Source organism: Geotrypetes seraphini, chromosome 3 (assembly GCF_902459505.1).
Source record: "Geotrypetes seraphini chromosome 3, aGeoSer1.1, whole genome shotgun sequence".
Lineage (NCBI taxonomy): Eukaryota > Metazoa > Chordata > Amphibia > Gymnophiona > Dermophiidae > Geotrypetes > Geotrypetes seraphini.
This window is the reverse complement of record NC_047086.1, coordinates 155,946,076-155,965,005: the sequence shown is the minus strand read 5'-3', so window position 1 is coordinate 155,965,005 and position 18,930 is coordinate 155,946,076. Positions and strand designations below refer to the sequence as shown.

Genomic DNA, 18,930 nt, shown 5'->3' with positions numbered 1-18,930 from the left:
GTTCCACAATTTTTGTTGTTTTGCTGCTGCATTTTACAAAGTACCTCATGAAAGACTTTAGAGCTTTACTTAGTTTCCATAGAGTAAAAGCCTGCTATAGTTTTTAAACTTGAACTCTCTGCTAAAGGTAGTCTCTGGCAGGCAGGGTCTGGCTTAGTCTGCATTCCCTCCCACCCACCCCCCACTAGCTCTTTTCCTATACTTATAGTCTTATTTAAATAGTCAATTATCTTACTTAGGACAACAGGTGAACTGGTTATTACATATTCTTATTACATTTCATTATTTGCTAAGGCTCAAACATTAAATAAAGCATATAAATTATCTTAAGGCTCTCTATACCAGTCAAACATACCCAGTACCTTAATAGGATTTTATTAAGCAGCTCAATAATAAGATGCAGATAGTAATCTAGCAGCAGAGAGGAGCTATCCAGTCTTTTGTACTGAGTGTCACATGTATGATTATCTCCAGTTGGTGAGAAATTATATGTATGTGCTTGCTGCAAGGAGCTCCTGGCTCTCTGAGAATGAGTCCATTCCCTTGAGGCTAGAGTTGTAGACTTGGAGGAGCTGAGGGAGACAGAGAGGTATATAGAGGAGACCTACATGGTAAAGAAGTCCCACCTCCAGTTTGGCAGCCCCTGTGCTGCCTTGGAGGAGGGAGGTCTCTTAAATGGAGAACATCAACCTGGTGATGCAGGAAATGATCCTGCAGCCAAGAGATGCAATATCCTCTTGAACCAAGGATCTATCTCCAGGAGCTTCAGCTCAGAAGGGAGGAGTTAGGATAGCTGTTGTGGTGGGAGATTCAATCATTAGGCATGTAGATAGCTGGGTAGCTGTTGGGCATAAAGATTGCCTAGTCACTAGCCTGCCTGGTGCAAAAATGGCAGACTTCACGCATCACTTAAATAAGATATTAAATAGTGCTGGGGAGGAGCTGGCTGTCTTGGTACATGTAGGTACTAATGATATAGGAAAATATGGGAGGGAGATTCTGGAAGTCAATTTTAGGCTCTTAGGTAGAAAGCTGAAATCCAGATCCTCCAGGGTAGCATTTTCAGAAATGATCCCCGTTCCACACACAAGACCCAAGAGGCAAGCAGAGCTCCGAAGTCTCAATGCATGATTGAGACAATGGTGCAGGGTTGAGGGATTTAGATTTGTTAGGAAATGGGCTACCTTCTGGGAAAGGGGGAGCATATTCCAAAAGGATGGACTCCACCTTGACCGGGATGGAACCAGACTGCTGAGGCTAATGTTTAAAAAGGAGATGGAGCAGCTTTTAAACTAAGATGGGGGAGGGGTGGTGGTGGAGAGGAGCCAACAGTCACCCAGGACCAGATGGTTTGGTGTGGAGTATCTTTTAAGGATACTGTTGTAACAGAACATGTAGGGAGTCCCAATAGAGAGGTTTCAATAATAGTAAAAGACAGTCAAGGGTGCTTTAGAGGGAAGCAGAGTAAAGATGTCAAGTTATACCTGTCATCTTTTCATCAGCCTGTAGATACAAGGAAAAAACACAGTTTGAAGTGTCTATATACAAATGCTAGAAGTCTAAAAAATAAAGAAGGAGAGTTAGAGTAAACAGTATAGCACTGAATGATGAGGCAGATATAATAGGCACCTCAGAGACCTGATGGAAGGAGCACAATCAATGGGATACTGTGTTACCTGGGTACAAATTATATCACAATGATAGAGTAGATCAAATTGGAGGGAGATTGCGCTGTATGTTAAAGAGGGAATTGAATCAAAGAAAATAAACATTCTGCATGACACAGACAGCAGTGTGGAATCCATGTGTGAAGGGAAGGAATATATGGATAGTGTTATACAACCGTATAATAATGGGTGATTTCAACTACCGCCAAAAACACTATCACTCTATCCCCTTCTATTGAGAATGAGGCCACCCAATTTAAACACGTGAGAGGAGAAAAAATACCTCACATAACTTTGTGGAACTTAACATTACAGCTGTTGCTGAAAGTAAGTAAATTCACTTATCATCATTGGTCTAGAAGACTCCACTTGCATGTAACAAAATACTTCTGTGCCTCAATCAACAATAGCAACTAACACAAAAATTAGAAAGGCAAAATTTGTTTAAAAAGTCCTGTTATGCAAAGACATTCATAGAATTCATTCCACAAAAAGTTCTTCAATAGTGAGCCATAAAAATCCAAATGTTAGGTGAACAGTAGAGGGCAAGCAGAAAAATTATGAACAACCTACTAGGCTGAAATTAATTGCCTTGCCAAAACAAAAAAAAAACAACACAGTCCAATAATATAATAACTGAATCCAAAAGAAGCAGGCAAGCAACAAAAGTTCCACAAAACAGCGATAGTACGAGAAAACAGTACAGTACTTAGATTACCGTAGTTCACTGCTGCTCCACTCAACTTCCTCACTCTTCCATCAGCGTCTTCGTGACTCACCTGTCACAGTTATGAATGCACAAACCCAAAAGTCCCTACAGGAGACCGCGTTTCGCTTCCAGCGTCATCAGGGGAATAACACCTCATCAGGACATAAATTGAAGACTGCTCTGGCTTCCCGATCAAGATCGTTGCTTTTAAAACATATGACATATAGGGCTTTCTATCATCATTGGGCAGGCAATAGAGTGACCACAAGAATAATGGCCACCATTCTTGTGGTCACTGTATTGCCGGCCCGATGATGATGGAAGCCATCATTCTTGTGGCCACCGTATTGCCTGATAATGGTGATGGAAGGCCCTATATTTTAGGATCATAACACTGATAAAATTAATTTTTTTCATGCCAACACTAACTGTATTTCCATGAATGTAATCTATTTGCTTGTATGTCCCTGCGGGTTTTATTACATGGGGCAGACTTCAAGGCAGCTGAGAGATCGGCTCAAGGAGCACCGACATTGCATTGCAGCAGAAAAATTAATGGAGCCGCTAGTGGAACACTGTATTGAAAAGCTCAATGTATACTTTAGAGGAAAGGCGGGAGTGGGACAACTGAGCGCAAGACGGAGGTGCGCGCCGAAGAAAATGACAGTTTTTAGGGGCTCCGATGGGGTTTTTTAGTGGGGAGCCCCCCCAGTTTACTTAATAGAGATCGCGCCGGCGTTGTGGGGGGTTTGGGGGGTTGTAACCCTCCACATTTTACTGTAAACTTAACTTTTTCCCTAAAAACAGGGAAAAAGTGAAGTTTTCAGTAAAATGTGGGGGGTTACAACCCCCCACACCCCCCACAACACAGCGCGATCTCTATTAAGTAAAGTGTGTGGGGGGTTCCCCCCCCACAAACCCCCTGTCGGAGCCGTAAAAATTGTAATTTTCTGCGGCGCGCACCTCCGCGCTGCGCTCAATTGTCTGTGCGCGCCTTTGTCCCGGCGCGCTTTTGACCTGACACCAATGTGCATGAGTTGAGTCTCTTTTCTTTGAAAGGAAGCTCTGGAATGAGAGGGCATAGGATGAAGTTAAGACGTGATAAGCTCAGGAATAATCTAAGAAAATACTTTTTTACAGAACGGGTGGTAGATGCATGGAACAAGTCTCCTGGAAGAGGTGGTGGAGACAGAGACTGTGTCTGAATTCAAGAAATCATGGTATAGGTATGTGGGATCTCTTAGAGAGAGAAAGAGATAATGGTTACTGCAGATGGGCAGACTAGATGTGCTATTTGGCCTTTATCTGCCATCATGTTTCTATGTTTCTAGAATGCTTTAGTTCATGCTACATTAGGCTATTTTTGTTGTGTTAAGTGCACATTAGAGCTTAATGCAGCTTGGTAAAAGGGCCCCATTGTTTTTATCATTTTAATTTTCAGATCTATTGAGCTTTGAGACAAGACTAGAGTGAAGAGGTATGATAGACCTACAAATACCTTAGTGGAATAGATGCACAGGAGGGGATCTCTTTCAATAGGAGAAAAGGTTTGGCATGAAGGATCATGAAGGAAAGGGTATAGATGCAGGAGTAATCTAAGGAAACATTACCTTAGAGAAAGCATGGTGGATACATGGAAATGGTAGACATGATCTCAATTTAAGAAAGCATGGGAGAAGCATAGAAGATCTCTGATGAAGGGGTGAGGAAGTGACTGTAGAGCTTAGTAGTTGGTATAGATTGGCAATCTGGATAGACCTTATGGTATCTATCTGCATGTTTCTATGACGTCCACCCAATTGGACTTCATGGGAGTGGGGAGTCTACGTTTTTTTTAAGATCAATATTTTGAAAATTGCCTGTATATAAAGGGCCTGATTCTACAAATGGTGTCTAACTTATAAGTGCCATTTGCAATGGTTGTCATTCAACTGCCAGGTGTTATTTATCTAATTGCACCTAGTGGCACCTAAGCAGTCTTAGGCATACTTCACTTAGGCCAGGGTTTTCTTGGCCTACATGAGTGCGCTAACTCAAGCCATGCTCAAACTCCGCCCCCAGATCCATCCCTAACCATGTCAATTTGCTGTACAGGCACGAGTAGGCACCTCCATATAGATGCCTGCCTCAAAATGGTAGACGCCTACCAGCAAATTAATTTTTTTAAAATTGATTTTTAATGGGGCTGTCAATTATCAGCACTAATCAAGCCAATGAAAAAAAAAATTAAGTTAGGCGCCTAGATTGGCTAGAAGTGCTGATCTAGGCACCTAACTGTAGGTGTCTTCTATAGCATCAGGGTCAAATTGCCTTCATATATTCGGGTCTGCTTTCTCTGCAAATATCTTTTCCAACCAAATTGCGTGTACAGTTTTGAAAATCTCCCATGATCTAGGCCCAACCAGGAATGTTGTCATTACAGTGAAGGAAAATGTGTGTACATTTTCAAACAAAGAACATTCACTTACCTGGTTCAAATCTTCCACTGCTCCTTGTGACCCTGGGCAACTGGAACAGAAGAGAAATATGATAAAGGAGCCAAATGTAAATACCACATGGGATATAAGTAGTATCTAAATAATTTAAAAAAGATTGTTATAATGCCCCTGTATCGCTCCATGGTGCGATCTCAACTGGAGTATTGCATTCAATTTTGGTCTCCTTATCTCAAGAAAGATATAGCGGCACTAGAAAAGGTTTAAAGAAGAGCAACCAAGATGGTATAGGGGATGGAACTCCTCTCGTATGAGGAAAGACTAAAAAGGTTAGGGCTCTTCAGCTTGGAAAAGAGATGGCTGAGAGGAGATATGGAACCTTATGGAACGCCATGCCATCTCAGCTCCGTCATGAAAATCTTCTCGTTAAATTCAAGACCAAACTAAGAACATTCCTATTTCAAGATGCATATCATAACCTCTAAATACCTCCTTCCCCAAAACCAGTAAAATCATTTCAACCGCTTTTACGAAGTGATCCTAACCCTGATCCCCTCCTCCCTTTCTTTTAAATTTTGTTTTAATAATATACTTATTGACCCTTCCTTCCCCTTATTACCCTCAAATTCATGTAAGTTCTTGTTTATCGTCTTTTTAATGTTCACTCCTCCCTCATATATATATATATAATTATTATTTTACCTTTTATTTCATTTTTTTTAGCTTTGTAAACCGGCCAGATACATGTTGATGGTTGGTATATTAAACACAATAAAAACTTGAAAAAACTTGATGATTGAAGTCTACAAAATCCTGAGTGGAGTAGATCAGGTACAGGTAGATCGATTTTTCACTCTGCCAAAAATGACAAAGACTAGGGGATACTCAATGAAGTTACAGGGAAATACTTTTAAAACCAATAGGAGGAAATATTTTTTCATACAGAGAATAGTTAATCTCTGTAATGCATTGCCAGAGGTTGTAGTAAGATTGGATAGCTGGTTTTAAGAAAGGTTTGGACAATTTCCTGGTGGGAATGTCCATAGTCTGTTATTGCTTGCCCTGGATTGGTAGCATGGAATATTGCTACTCCTTGAATTTTGGCCAGGTACTAGGGACCCGGATTGGCCACCGTGAGAAAAGGCTACTGGGCTTGATGGACCATTCGTCTGACCCAGTAAGGATATTCTTATGTTCTTATATTCTTATGTAAGTGTTTGGAAATTTTCAGACAAATTATATTTTTACTCCATATAAATTTTTCTCTCTAAGAAGCAGAGAAGGTAGGAATGTTTGATTCCCATTATTTTTGATGGGATAAAATATATATATATATTTTCACACACTTTCGCCATAACAGGAACTACTGTATGTGCAAAAGGGAGGCTATGCTTGAAAACAAACAGGAGAAACTGCCCTCACACCAGTGAGCAACAAACAAAACAACAAAGGTGACCAATTGGTCAGTGTCTTTTATTGTAATTGTCTCGACATGATGGAGCTTCGGCCCACGAGAGCCTGCCTCAAGAGTCTTTTAGTTAAATCATGGAGGTCAGGGTGTGCAAAATCCACAAAATTTTCAAATTATCTTATGAAACACCAGTCCTTGGTGAACCAGCGTGTACTGCTGACTGCTTCTCAGATAACCAGCGGGCTACAGCAAATGCTGGTTATCTGAGCAGCAGTCAGCAGTACACTTTGTGACTCTGTACAGCGCTACGTGCGTCTGGTAGCACTATAGAAATAATTAATAGTAGTAGTATACCATTTACATCCTGAGTGGTTTACATTCAGATACTCAAGTATTTCTCCCTATCTGTCCTAATGGGCTCTCAATCTGACTAATATACCTGGGGCAATGGAGTGTTAAGTGACTTGCCTGGGGTCACAGGGAGCAGCGCCACTGACATGGTCATTTTAGGGTTTATGGTGGTTCCCCTTCTTTAGATCTAAATATCTTCCTCAAGCCACAGTGAACATGATTCTATTTGCTCCAGGTCACGAATAGGCCTTTGTACAACAATTACTATTTGGCAAACCCTGAAAACCTGCTGCTATTTGCACAAGGGAGGCAAAAGACGTGGTGGTGGTGGGATAAATTAGCTTTTCAATTGGCACTGCAAGAGGGAGACAAGAAGTTACGAGTACTTTTGTTACTTCTGCCTGGACACCTTAGTCTCCAGTCCAAATTAGAACCTGCTCCAACCCCACTTACTGCCATTTAAGGCTGAGATATCATAAGGCTTTGATGTGCAGCTGCTAAGAGTTTTTGGTCTTATTGGGTCCCCTTCTCTTCCCTGAATATTCCAGCTATCACAGCAACCATTAATGCTGGGGGACCAGAGACTGTGAAACTTTATATGCTGATCCCTCAATCCTCCATTTAAGCAATGTTTCAGATTACCTTCTACCCTGTTTCCCCGATGGTAAGACACTGTGTTATTTTTTTTGGAAGGCCAAAATATGCTCTAGGGCTTATTTTCAGGGGGATGCCTTATTTACATTTTTTTCTAAAAAGGGGGGCTGTCATTTGACGGCTGAAGAATCGGTCGGCCGAAAAATCGTACCGTGTATGGCCAGCTTTATCCATCATACCATATATTGTACCATTTAATGTCCCCAATGTTCTCCATCAGGGAAACACAGTAAAGAGATTATTCTGTAGTGCAGCATCAGAGGGGACTTGACAATGTGAAACCATTGTTTATATACCGTATGCATTTTAAACAGGCTTTATATACAGTAAGTGGTATTGCTCACAGCAAAAGAAACCTGTCTGCGTGTCTCACTTTTGGATGTTCTGGCCGTGAACAAACTCCTGCAGTCTCCGTTAGGGAGGGATGAGGGAAGCTGCCTGTGTTTCCTTGCGCGGAGTCACGTGCGCGCGCTGCAGTCCTGTCACTTCCTCCTCTTCACTTCATGACGAGGCGCGGCACGCAGCCATGGAGGCAAATACGGTAGACGGAGGGACCACACGGAGTCACCCACCGTACCACCCGATTCGGGTAAGCGCAGGTATCAGTGGGTGGCTTATTTGCGGGGGGGGGGGGGGGTGCCTTATTTTACATTTTTTTCTAAAAAGGGGGGGCTGTCTTATTTGATGGCCCTGCCTTATCATTGGGGAAACAGGGTATCAGGATTTCCAAGTGTTTCCCAGCCCCAGAGGCAGAACCCAGGTCTACAAAAACTGCAAATTGAACCTAGATCTCCTACAATGACCCTTCGAGCTGGCCCACAAAAATCCCTTTGAAAGTTGTCCTCGTTTCCCAAGGGCTTCTGCCTTGCACAATTAATTCGTAAATGGTGAACTTTTTTTTGGTGAAGAATGCTAAGTAAAATTGCTTTTCGGCCTTTTGGCTAAGATCAAGTGTTGTATCTGTTCTTATCAGTTTAATATCTGATACGTCCTCTATGCGGAGATCTTATATTAAACGGATTTTGGGGGCAAGGAGACAAAACTAGAGCTTGCTTTGTCCACTCCATGCATCGACCTGGTATTGCAGTATTTCCAGGCATGGTGCGCATAAAAAAAGAATGCTAAGAAAATTGATGTAAAAATAACTTTTTATGAATCCATAACAACCCCCCCCCCCAAAAAAAAAAAAAAAAAAAAGTGGCAGCTGTGCTCAAAGGTAACCAATCATTTTTATTTTCTCATGGCTGACTTTCTTCACTACAGATTTCTATAACAAATGCATGAGCTTAATTATTCCCCATAGTGCCAGAATGTGGCCCCCCCTCTGCTTACTGCGCATTCATTATGAGTGCATGTGCGGTGCAGTGCATTCTACAGCCTTTGTTTTTTCACTTCATAATGTATAACTGGCATTGGTGTATGGGAGAGATTGCAAATGAAAACGTGTAAAATATTCTGAATATCCCATTGAAATATTCCTGGACTCATGCCACATTTAAAACATTGTTTTTAAGTTCATGAGCCTATAAATACCATATTTGGCAGTAGGGTCTGATGTGCGGCATCTGGCATCACCTTTCAGTTTAGCTGGGTCATTTATTGATGACAGCATTCCAAGCTGTTGTTTTTCCTCTTATGTGAATTACAGCTAGAATTACAAAATTATTCTCAATGAATTAATGAAAAAGGTTTTTGAAACACTACTGGAAGCCAAATGTATGAAACATGCCTGTGAGTAGAAAAGCAAGGCCCCCATAAAAAGAATTTAGGATTTAGGCTATGCAAATGATTTCTCTCTACATATATTAAAGCAACAGCACTAGCAAAACATTCATTTTACATCTTTCAGGGGGGTAGTTACCACCATAGGCTACTACTGATAAGATGTTATTTTACCACTAACTTCTGCAATTTTAGCACAGGTCTCATTTTATGCAATAAAACCTAAGAACATAAGAATAGCCTTACTGGGTCAGACCAATGGTCCATTAAGCCCAGTAGCTCGTTCCCACACTGGCCAATCCAGGTCACTTGTACCTGACCAAAACCCAAAGAGTAGCAACATTCCATGCTACCGATCCAAGGCAAGCAATGGCTTTCCCCATATCTTCCTCAATAACAGATTATGGACTTTTTCTCCAGGAATTTGTCCAAACCTTTCTTAACACCAGCTATGCTATCCGCTCTTACCACAACCTCTGGCAATGCGTTCCAGAGCTTAACTATTCTCTGAGTGAAAAAAATTTCCTCCTATTAGTTTTAAAAGTATTTCCCTGTAACTTCATCGAGTGTCCCTGTAACTTCATCGAGTGTCTTTGTAATTTTTGACGGAGTGAAAAATTGATCCACTCTACTCTGGATTTTGTAGACTTAAATCATATCTCCCCTCAGCCATCTCTTTTCCAAGCTGAAGAGCCCTAACCTTTTTAGTCTTTCCTCATACGAGAAGAGTTCCATCCCCTTTATCATCTTGGTCGCTCTTCTTTGAATCTTTTCTATTGCCGCTATATCTTTCTTAAGACCTAGTTACTAATAACTGGAGTTAATATTAAAATAACACCTCTTAACCCACTCAGTGATAATCAAAATCCTTAAGACAGCCCTCTGTTAAAAAATATATTATTTCTCTCAGGGCATTATCTCCAAATAGGTTTTTTTTGCTGATATCCACACACAAAAAAGAGATGATTGAATTACAGTGGTGCCTCGCATAACGGACGCCTCGCACAGCGAACGCTGCGCACAACGAACTTCAGGTCTTGCTTCCCACAACGAACTTCGTTTCACACAACGAAGTTGCCCGAGCTGCATCCTTCCGCGCAGTGTGCGTGACGCTACCGGTTACCCTCCTCCTCCTCCATCAACCAAATGGGAAGTTACATCATGAGGGGAGAGGAAGGAGGAAGGAAGCCGTTGGCAGCATACGCACTGTTAGAGCCCCGTGGCTTGTGTTAAAGTTGTTTACAGACTTCAACAGCAGCGGGAGAAAGCAGTCGCCGGCCCTGTTTCGCCGATCGAGGGGGGGCCCTGTTTCACCGATTGAGGGGGGGTGCCTGGTGTTGCCGATCACTGCGGGGAGGGGGCGGGCTTTATCAGAGGTGGGAGAAAGCAGTAAATGAGTGGAAGTTGGCAGGCCTGGGGATGGAAGGGCAGTCGAAATACGGTATGTTGGAGCAGGGGATGAGAGGGAGGGAGAGAAGGGGAAATATTGGACAAGGGCAGAAGGGATGCTAAATCATAGGGTGACAGGCAGAGAGAACAACAGGAAAAAGAGTGGAAGCAATCTTGAACCCTGAGGGTGAGGGAAGAGAGAGGTGGTGAGATGATTGATCATGGGGAGAGAGACAAAAGGGAATAGAGATGGGATAGGAAGATAGTGGAAGTAAAAGGACAGGGAGATGTCAGGAGAGGAGATTATGGGCTACAAGAATGGAGGGAGGAGATATGCAGGAAATTGTGAAATTGTGGGACCGACCAAGGGACGGGGGTGGCAAGGACATGAATGAAAGGAAGATAACTTCTAGCCCCTCACCGCTGCTGCTTTCCCGCTTGTGCCTGATGCTGACGGCACAAGTTCTTCCCACTTCCATCATCTGCCTTCTTCTCTCTCTCCCTCCATCCCAGGCAATTCACTGAGAGGGGCAGGATAACTGATGGCACTGCGCTTAACTGCCCTCTCTCACTGTAAAATTAGACTCTACTTAGTCTGTCTTTAAATTTAAAAAATGTGTGTTGTTTTAAAAAACAATTATGTTTTTAGATGTATCTAAATAAAAATAATAACAAAAAATTTATCTTTTTTTATGTCATCTTAGCATATTTTATGCTACAGAACGAATTTTTTTTAACATGTATTGTTATGGGAAAACGCGTTTCACATAACGAACTTTTCGCATAACAAACTTGCTCCTGGAACCAATTAAGTTCGTTGTGTGAGGCACCACAACACACCATTCTATTACCAGAACCCAGACATTCAGTACTCAAAGTAAAATGGAGAAAAAAGCCTCAGATATAAGGAGCCTCACCCTTTTGACCACCACTGGGGAACGTAAAACAGGTAGGCTCACCTTCAGTCATTGGCTAAAAACTCTACCACCATGCATTACCCAATGTTTAAATATCAAAATATACATTTATGTAATTCTGTTGTATATCATCGTCTACCTTACATATATATCAAAATCATTCACTGGATACCTAATACAATAGCTAAACATTTCATATGCATAAACTTTAAGATGTACTGAAACAAGTTCTTCAAAAACAAGTGTTTCCGCTCAAGCACAAGTTCAAATAAACGCCATCGGGGACAAATATCAGTCACAAACAGGCAGTACTTATCTTCAAAACATTTCAGCACTCTCCTCAGATGGTGATTCTGTAGGGTCTCCCATTTCATGATCTCCACCGCTGCATCAAGGAAAGTCATGCAAAAGTGCTTCTCATTTCTCTGGCTACTATCAAATCCTCAGTGCTTCAAACAAATCCCCTGAGCCGATGACGCTAACGTGAAGACATCACCACCCAACTACGGCGTCAATCAAAGATCAAAACATCACAAAAATCACAATATAAAATTCTCTAACAGTTATATGAGGTTAAATTATGTGAAGGATTAACTGAAGACCCATCACAACCCTTTTTTTTTTTGCTGTTTACAATCACAGATCTAAACCACATTGTATCCCACTACACAGCAAGCACCCACAGTACACTTATACCATCAATCTCCAAACAGTGTCAATATGTACTACACGCACTCACAAGAACACCTTCTATTCGATTGCCACATTCAAACCTTAAGGGGACACCGCCTTTAATTTAAAGATCCATTTCTGTTCATGCTGGCTTAACCAGCGTCTCATGTCCCCTCTGCGGCCAGATGGAAGTAATTGCTCCAACACAGTACAATGAAAGGATTTAATATCATAATTAGCCTGCACAAGCAACTGAATTATTTGAGTTCACCCTCCCACCCCCGACATACCTTTTGCGTTCTAACTCCATCTTCACCTACCCCTTCCTACTAGGAAAATCTAGAAAGGCCTATGTGACTAAACTACTATCATATCAAGCAGCTCACTACAGCCGGGAACTACTCCCCATTATTGGGTCATCCTTGTCATACATGCTTTTCAGGCGAAAATTAAAAACATATCTGTTCAATAAATTCCTTGTAGAGCACTAAACCCTGTGCCCTCTTTGTACGTCTTTCATTCTCCTTAAGACGAAGGAAGGCTCTATGTACGGACTCATTCCTCCCTTACTGTCTCTTTATTTGTCCCGAGGTCAAATCTGTTTATTTCTTGAGTTCTTCATTTATCGCCTCACTTGTATTGTATTTGGCTCTAATCTGCCATGATTCTTTGTTATTTACACTCCTATGTTACTTGTCATTGTGCCCTCCCCTCTTATGTATGATCCTCTATCTAACCCCTGTTAACCGCATCGAACTTCATGGTGTACTGCAGTATATAAATAACATTTTATGTTATGTTAAACAATGACAGCAAATACAACAACATAGGTGACCAATTGGTGTTCAGTCTCTTTATTGTTATGAGGGTCCCGTTCTATCAGAAATGAGAAGGCTACATCCAATGTCAGCGTTTCTCTAGGAAGGAATTATTGATGACTGGTGCTTGGATTGTTGAGAAGGTGTCGACCGTTGATGCATTTGTTGCATGGAACAACAGTTAATTGAACCTCTGGATGTTGAAGTAGAACAATTATGTTTCTGTTTTTTTCATTTTATCAGCAGCATCCTCTATGTGAGCATCAAAAAGATTATCTCCTTTGCATGAAAAGTTGATTAGTCTGTCTTATATTGAAAATGTTAGATCTGTCAATCTGAGCCAAGCCAAGTGACACATAACATAACACTTCATTTTTATTCCATAAAACCTTCCAGTTCTATGCAGTTAACAAAATAAGAAAAACTGCACAAACACAGTGAGCTAAAAAATTGTAATCAATTGTAACAAAACATATCAACTAGCCATCATTACTTCCCAAGAAATTTTTGAAACAAATAAGTCTTCAGTAACTTTCTAAATTGAGAATACGGAACAAAAGTATAGATATAGATATGGCAGATACTCGAGAGGAGATATCAAAAGCATCGTATGCTGCTCTGGCGAGATATTTCCTGGTGGTAAGAAGAGATGTGACCAACCGATGAAAGAGTTTAGCTTGGTCAGGTGGAAGATGCTGTTCAAAGTTTGATAACTGATGGAACAGAATTTTTAAATACAAAGTCATGTAAAATTGGTAGTTTATGAATCTATTGGTGAACATAGAGGCTTGAAAAATATGCCTGCCAAAGTTATCCAATGTTCTACTTTCTCTTCCTGGAGGAGTTCTAGTATATGTTCTGGAACTATTGGTATGCTGTAAGTCTGATTGTACTACCAATAATTGATGTGATAGCTGAGTGTTATTGAAGCCAGAAGAAGACTGAACTCACTATAAAGAGTCTAGTTTGTTATGGGCAACTGAAACTGTTAAAGAAGTCTCCCAGTTTTAATCAGAATCTTATTGAGGACATTATAGATTGGGAGTTTTAGGGTTAGGGATTAGGACTTGTATACCACCTTTTTGTAGTTTTACAACCACACTCAAAATGGTTTACATACAGGTACTTCAAGTATTTTCCCTATTTGTCCCAGTAGGTTCACAGTCTATCTAATGTACCTGGGGCAGTGGATGATTAAGTGACTTGCCCAGGGTCACAAGGAGCAGCATGAGGTTTGAACCCACAACCTCAGGATACTGAGGTTGAAGCTCTAATCATTGTGCCACACTCTTCTTTAGGCAGTCTTTAGGCCTCTCACAATCCAGACATTCTATCAATTGTGCCCTTGATGGATAAAGGTACTGAAAAAAGTTCTCTGAAGGAGACCTTCTTCGTGGCATCAGAAGAAACAGGTCTGAAGGTATGCTGTATGATTCATCGGCAGAAAATTGTGAAATATCCTCGCTGGAGCATCGAGACAGATGATCATAGTCTCTTCACAATGACTGGGAATGAGACTTTTGGGAGGAGCACTGAGACAAGTGCCTGGAGCATGTTAAGAAGCATCTTGATAAGCTATGATGTTCTGACTTTGATGCCTGGATAGAGTGCCAACAGGCAGAAGGTCAGTGTTGAGGTGACCTAAAGCAGCACCATGTTCGATGTTTAGGCACATAACCAGTTTGGTGATGTGCCTAAACTGATATGCAATATTTACTGGATTGTTCAATTGTTATCTTTTGTGAACCCCATTGAACTGAAAGGTATTGCAGTATATAAATGTTTATGCTATGTTATGTTTGGGCTGAGGTTGAGGCCAGTATTTGGGCTGGCAAAAGCTGTATTGATTGAGTTTACAGCATGCCAGCAAGCTCTTGTTGGAGTAGGAGTTTAAGCTTCTCTTGGACAGATGGTGCCAGCACCGATATTAACACTGGATATAAAACTGGATATAAAACAGCTGGAGAGGGTGCAGAGATGAGCAACAAAACTAGTAAAAGGTATGGAGAAACTAGAATATGAGGATCGACTTAAGAGACTGGGATTGTTCTCCCTTGAGAAAAGGAGACTGCGAGGGGATATGATCGAGACCTTCAAAATACTGAAAGGAATCGACAAAATAGAGCAGAAAAAAACAATTTACATTGTCCAATTTGACACAGACAAGAGGACACAGAATGAAGCTAAGGGGGGACAAGTTCAGGACTAATATCAGGAAGTTCTGCTTCACTCAGAGAGTGGTTGACACCTGGAATGCTCTCCCAGAGGAGGTTATTGCGGAATTGACCGTCCTAGGATTCAAAAGCAAACTAGATGCACATCTCCTTACGAGAGGCTTAGAAGGATATGGGTGACTAAAAATTACACCATGGCAGGGCCTCTGCGTGTGCGGATCGCCGGACTAGATGGACCAAAGGTCTGATCCGGAGAAGGCGCTTCTTATGTTCTTATGGTGCAGAAAGCACTGAGTTTTCTGGCTTTGAGATCTGGGTGACCTCAGAGGTGATGATGGATGTTGAGGAGAGAGCACTGAAGTGATGGGATGCATCGAGGTGGAAGAGGTACAAGAGGACTCAGAAGGGGCTCTAAATTGGAACCCATATTTGTGCTTCTTAACTTTTTTTCTACCATCAGAGGATGATGGCATTGATGAAGATAAAGTGGAAGCTTGACGCTGAGTTGGATCAACATGTCCTGGTGCTGAGGGAACCGATGCTAGTGTCAATGCTGAGGTATGGTGAACATTGTAATCTGAATTTCCAGGCATGTCCGATGCTTTTGAAGTCACGCCGAAAAGTTTCTTGTACTGAAGCTTTCTTGCTTTTAATGTCTGAGATTGCAATCGGGTACAAAGTATGCAGGTGATATCTCAGTGGTTGGGCCCAAGACACTGAACACAACAAGAGTGTGAGGTGTGAGTCAGTGGCCAAATGTCCGGTTACACTGAGTGCACTTCTTGAACTCGCTAGTCATCTTTGACATCGATGGGAAAATAGCTGTTGCCAGGTCAAAAGGGAGAGATCCTGGAGGTGCAAAAGGCCCGAAAAAAGAAAATCTTAAAAATCAAGAAAAAATGATGAAAATCAAAGGGAATGAAAAAAAGGTAAGAATTATGAGAAAATATACTTGGAAGACACAAAAAAGAGAGATTGAATCACATGCTGAAGAAAATGCTGTAAAGCAACTTCTTAGATCAAGTTTCAAGTTTATTAGTGTATTTGATTAATCGCCTATTAAAATTACTAAGCGATGTAAAAAAATCAATAAAGAGCAATAAAAAGAAACTAACAATATACATAGTGGTTACATATTATACATGCATGAGTTGGGAGGAAAAAAGGTTAAAAGTTACAATTTTAAAATTTTTCGGTAGAAATAATGGAAGATACAAAAGGAGGGGGTGTTTAAAACCATAGCATTATTACAAGCATATCCAAAAAGTGTAAAAAATTTCAATTATTAAAAGCGTCATTAAATAAATAAGTCTTTAATAATTTTTTAAATGTAGAGATATCTTTTTCAATTCTAATGTAATGTGGTAGGGCGTTCCACCATTGAAGTCCCATCACAGTGAACATGTCTGATCTACGTGTTCCAATAATTTTTAAAGAAGGTACAGTAAGTAAATTTTGTCCAGATGAGCGAAGTGGTCGTTGTGTATTGTGTGGGATTAAGTATCTAGATATAAATAAAGGTTCATTTGATACTAGTGTTTTAAAAATGAGTAATATAATTTTGAATGTTATCATGTGACCTATTGGTAGCCAGTGAGCATCTATTAGTAAAGGTGTAACGTGGAAAACTAAGAACTGATGGACCCGCAAACTGATGTTGGTTGGGAAGGCACTAGCACACATGCAGTATGGGTGGCTTTAAAGTTTTAAAGTGACAGTATACTTTTAGACTGTCCGCACCGGGTCCGTGGATAATGTTACCCCACATGTGAGAATATATTGCTTGCTTGTTCTCTGATAAAGAATGTTATCTTGTTTCGTTAAGTGCCAATTTGTAGAAATGAATTTCTATGTTTTTGATGTTGTTTCAGATCATCAATGAAGCATATCCATGTCATTCTCTTCTTGGTTGGGCTGAGAACTTTTCAGCACCCCCTCATATTGTCGTCGTCCCCCCAACTGCCAGTTTCACTAGTGGCCAGATTGGGAGCCCTTTCCAGCAGGGCACCTAGCATCATCTACACCCCTCACCCGTTCCAGCAGGGGAGAGAACTACAGGAGGAGCAGCGCTGACGATGCTCGGCACCAACTGCCAGTTTCACTAGTGGCCAGTTCGGGAGCCCTTTCTAGCAGGGCACCTAGCATCATCTACACCCCTGCCCCATTCCAGCAGGGGAGAGAACTACGGGAGGAGCAGAGCTGACGGCGCTCGGCACCAACGGCCAGATCGGGAGCCCTTTCCAGCAGGGCACCTAGCATCATCTACACTCCTCCCCCATTCCAGCAGGGGAGAGCCGACAGAGGAGAGCTGCAGTCCGTCGCTCAGACTAACGGTCGGTTTGGGAGCCCGTTCCAGCAGGGTACCCGACACCATCTTCATTCCTCCCCCATTCCGAAGGGTCTACCTCTGAGGATCTCGCATCATGTGCGGCAGCGGTGGAGATTACCTTGCCAGAGATGTCGCCTGTTCTTGGAGGAAACTCGGGACCCAGATGATAGCCATTGGAACTGGGGTTGACGGCAGTTAAAGAATAGAATGGGAATGGTGGTTGAAGTGAATTGGGGTGGAGATGGAGGTGGGTATGGAGAAGGATAGGGATATAATAATAATAATAATAATAACTTTATTCTTTTATACCGCCATAACCAAAAGTTCTATGATGGCATTTAAGGCATTTAAGATCTGGTGTTAAATGATCATAATAATTACAAGTCAAAGATCTTGATGCTTTTTTGGAGTGTGTTTCTGTTTCTCTCTATGCTTATTTTTATCTCTATTTTGTTTACTTTAATTATTTTAATTCTATCTTTAAATTATTTATTCATTACTTGTTGGAATATTTCATTTCTATCTCTATCTCTACCTCTGTCTTTTTATTTTTATTTTTCATACTGTTTCTTCAGGTACTTTAGTTAGATTGTGAGCCTTTGGGACAGTTAGGGAATTTCCAAGTACCTATCTTATTTATTTAGTTTTTATTTATTGTATCTTTAATGCATCATTTTTGTAAACTGCTTAGAAACCTCACGGTTATTAGCGGTATATAAGAATTAAATTAAAAATAAATTAAATAAGTAAAGGAAAACACTCACTCCCTGGCTCATGACTGTGTGGAGAGTGGAGTCACAGTAAAAAGAAGGTTCTCGTTTATTAGGGCATCTGCCGAAAATCCCGAACCCGGTATGTGAGGACTGACCTTTGTCAGAAACCAATATCTTTGAAAATGCAAATTACATGCGTTGTTACAAAGCCAACAAAACCTGACTGTAGGTTTCACTTATTAATTCCACACAGTGACAGTAAATCAGTCGAATTGTCACAGAACAGAAAGACTGATTAATGCAAAGTAACACATTCGAGCAAAACAAAAATACCAGGTTCGGGGTTTACAGAGTAATTGTGCAGTAGTGTGTTTCACAAGCAGCACTTATATACTGCACTGAGGGTGTATTAGATAAAGTACAAAAAAGGGCAAAAAATGCCAAGGCTTTAAGCAAGAGTTGTTTTTATCCTCTGCAGATAATAGGGTGATTGATGTTAGACAGAATTACTTTCGTTGACCATATGGCAAAGTCTAGGCTCTGAAAAATCCTGCTAGGGCTTACCACAAAGCTTCAGGTAATATTAGCACAGAACACAGATTGTTCAACTCAAATCTGCAACGTAGACCTAAAACAATTCAATCAGTGAAGAGATCTCACTGACTTGAAGTCCCTGACCAAAGAGTGCAGTTGATTTCCAGTAATATTTATTTCACTTCAAGGACCTTCATTTTTTTTCAGTTCATGCCCAGCCAAGTAGGAGAAACTAAAGGACTGGCTGCTTTTTCAGCAAACAAACAAAACATAGTCAGTTGCTTTGAATCTTTACATTAGGAGAAGGACGATATCTTCTGCTGAATTTCCTTATCTAAGCACCACTAGAGACTGAATGGATCTTGTTACTTATTCAGAGGGAGGCCTGTAGTGTCCATTCCATCACACTGTAGCAATGAAATCCAGTCAGTGTGT

The 18,930-nt window shown here is 41.1% G+C and overlaps 1 non-coding gene across 1 annotated transcript; it reads left to right on the top strand.

The window, feature by feature from the left end:
* Window positions 1-8,148: 8,148 nt before the first annotated feature.
* LOC117358287 lies at window positions 8,149-8,339 on the top strand. The gene has a single exon (XR_004538989.1). It is a non-coding gene; the product is annotated as a U2 spliceosomal RNA (small nuclear RNA).
* The last annotated feature ends 10,591 nt before the right edge of the window (window positions 8,340-18,930 follow it).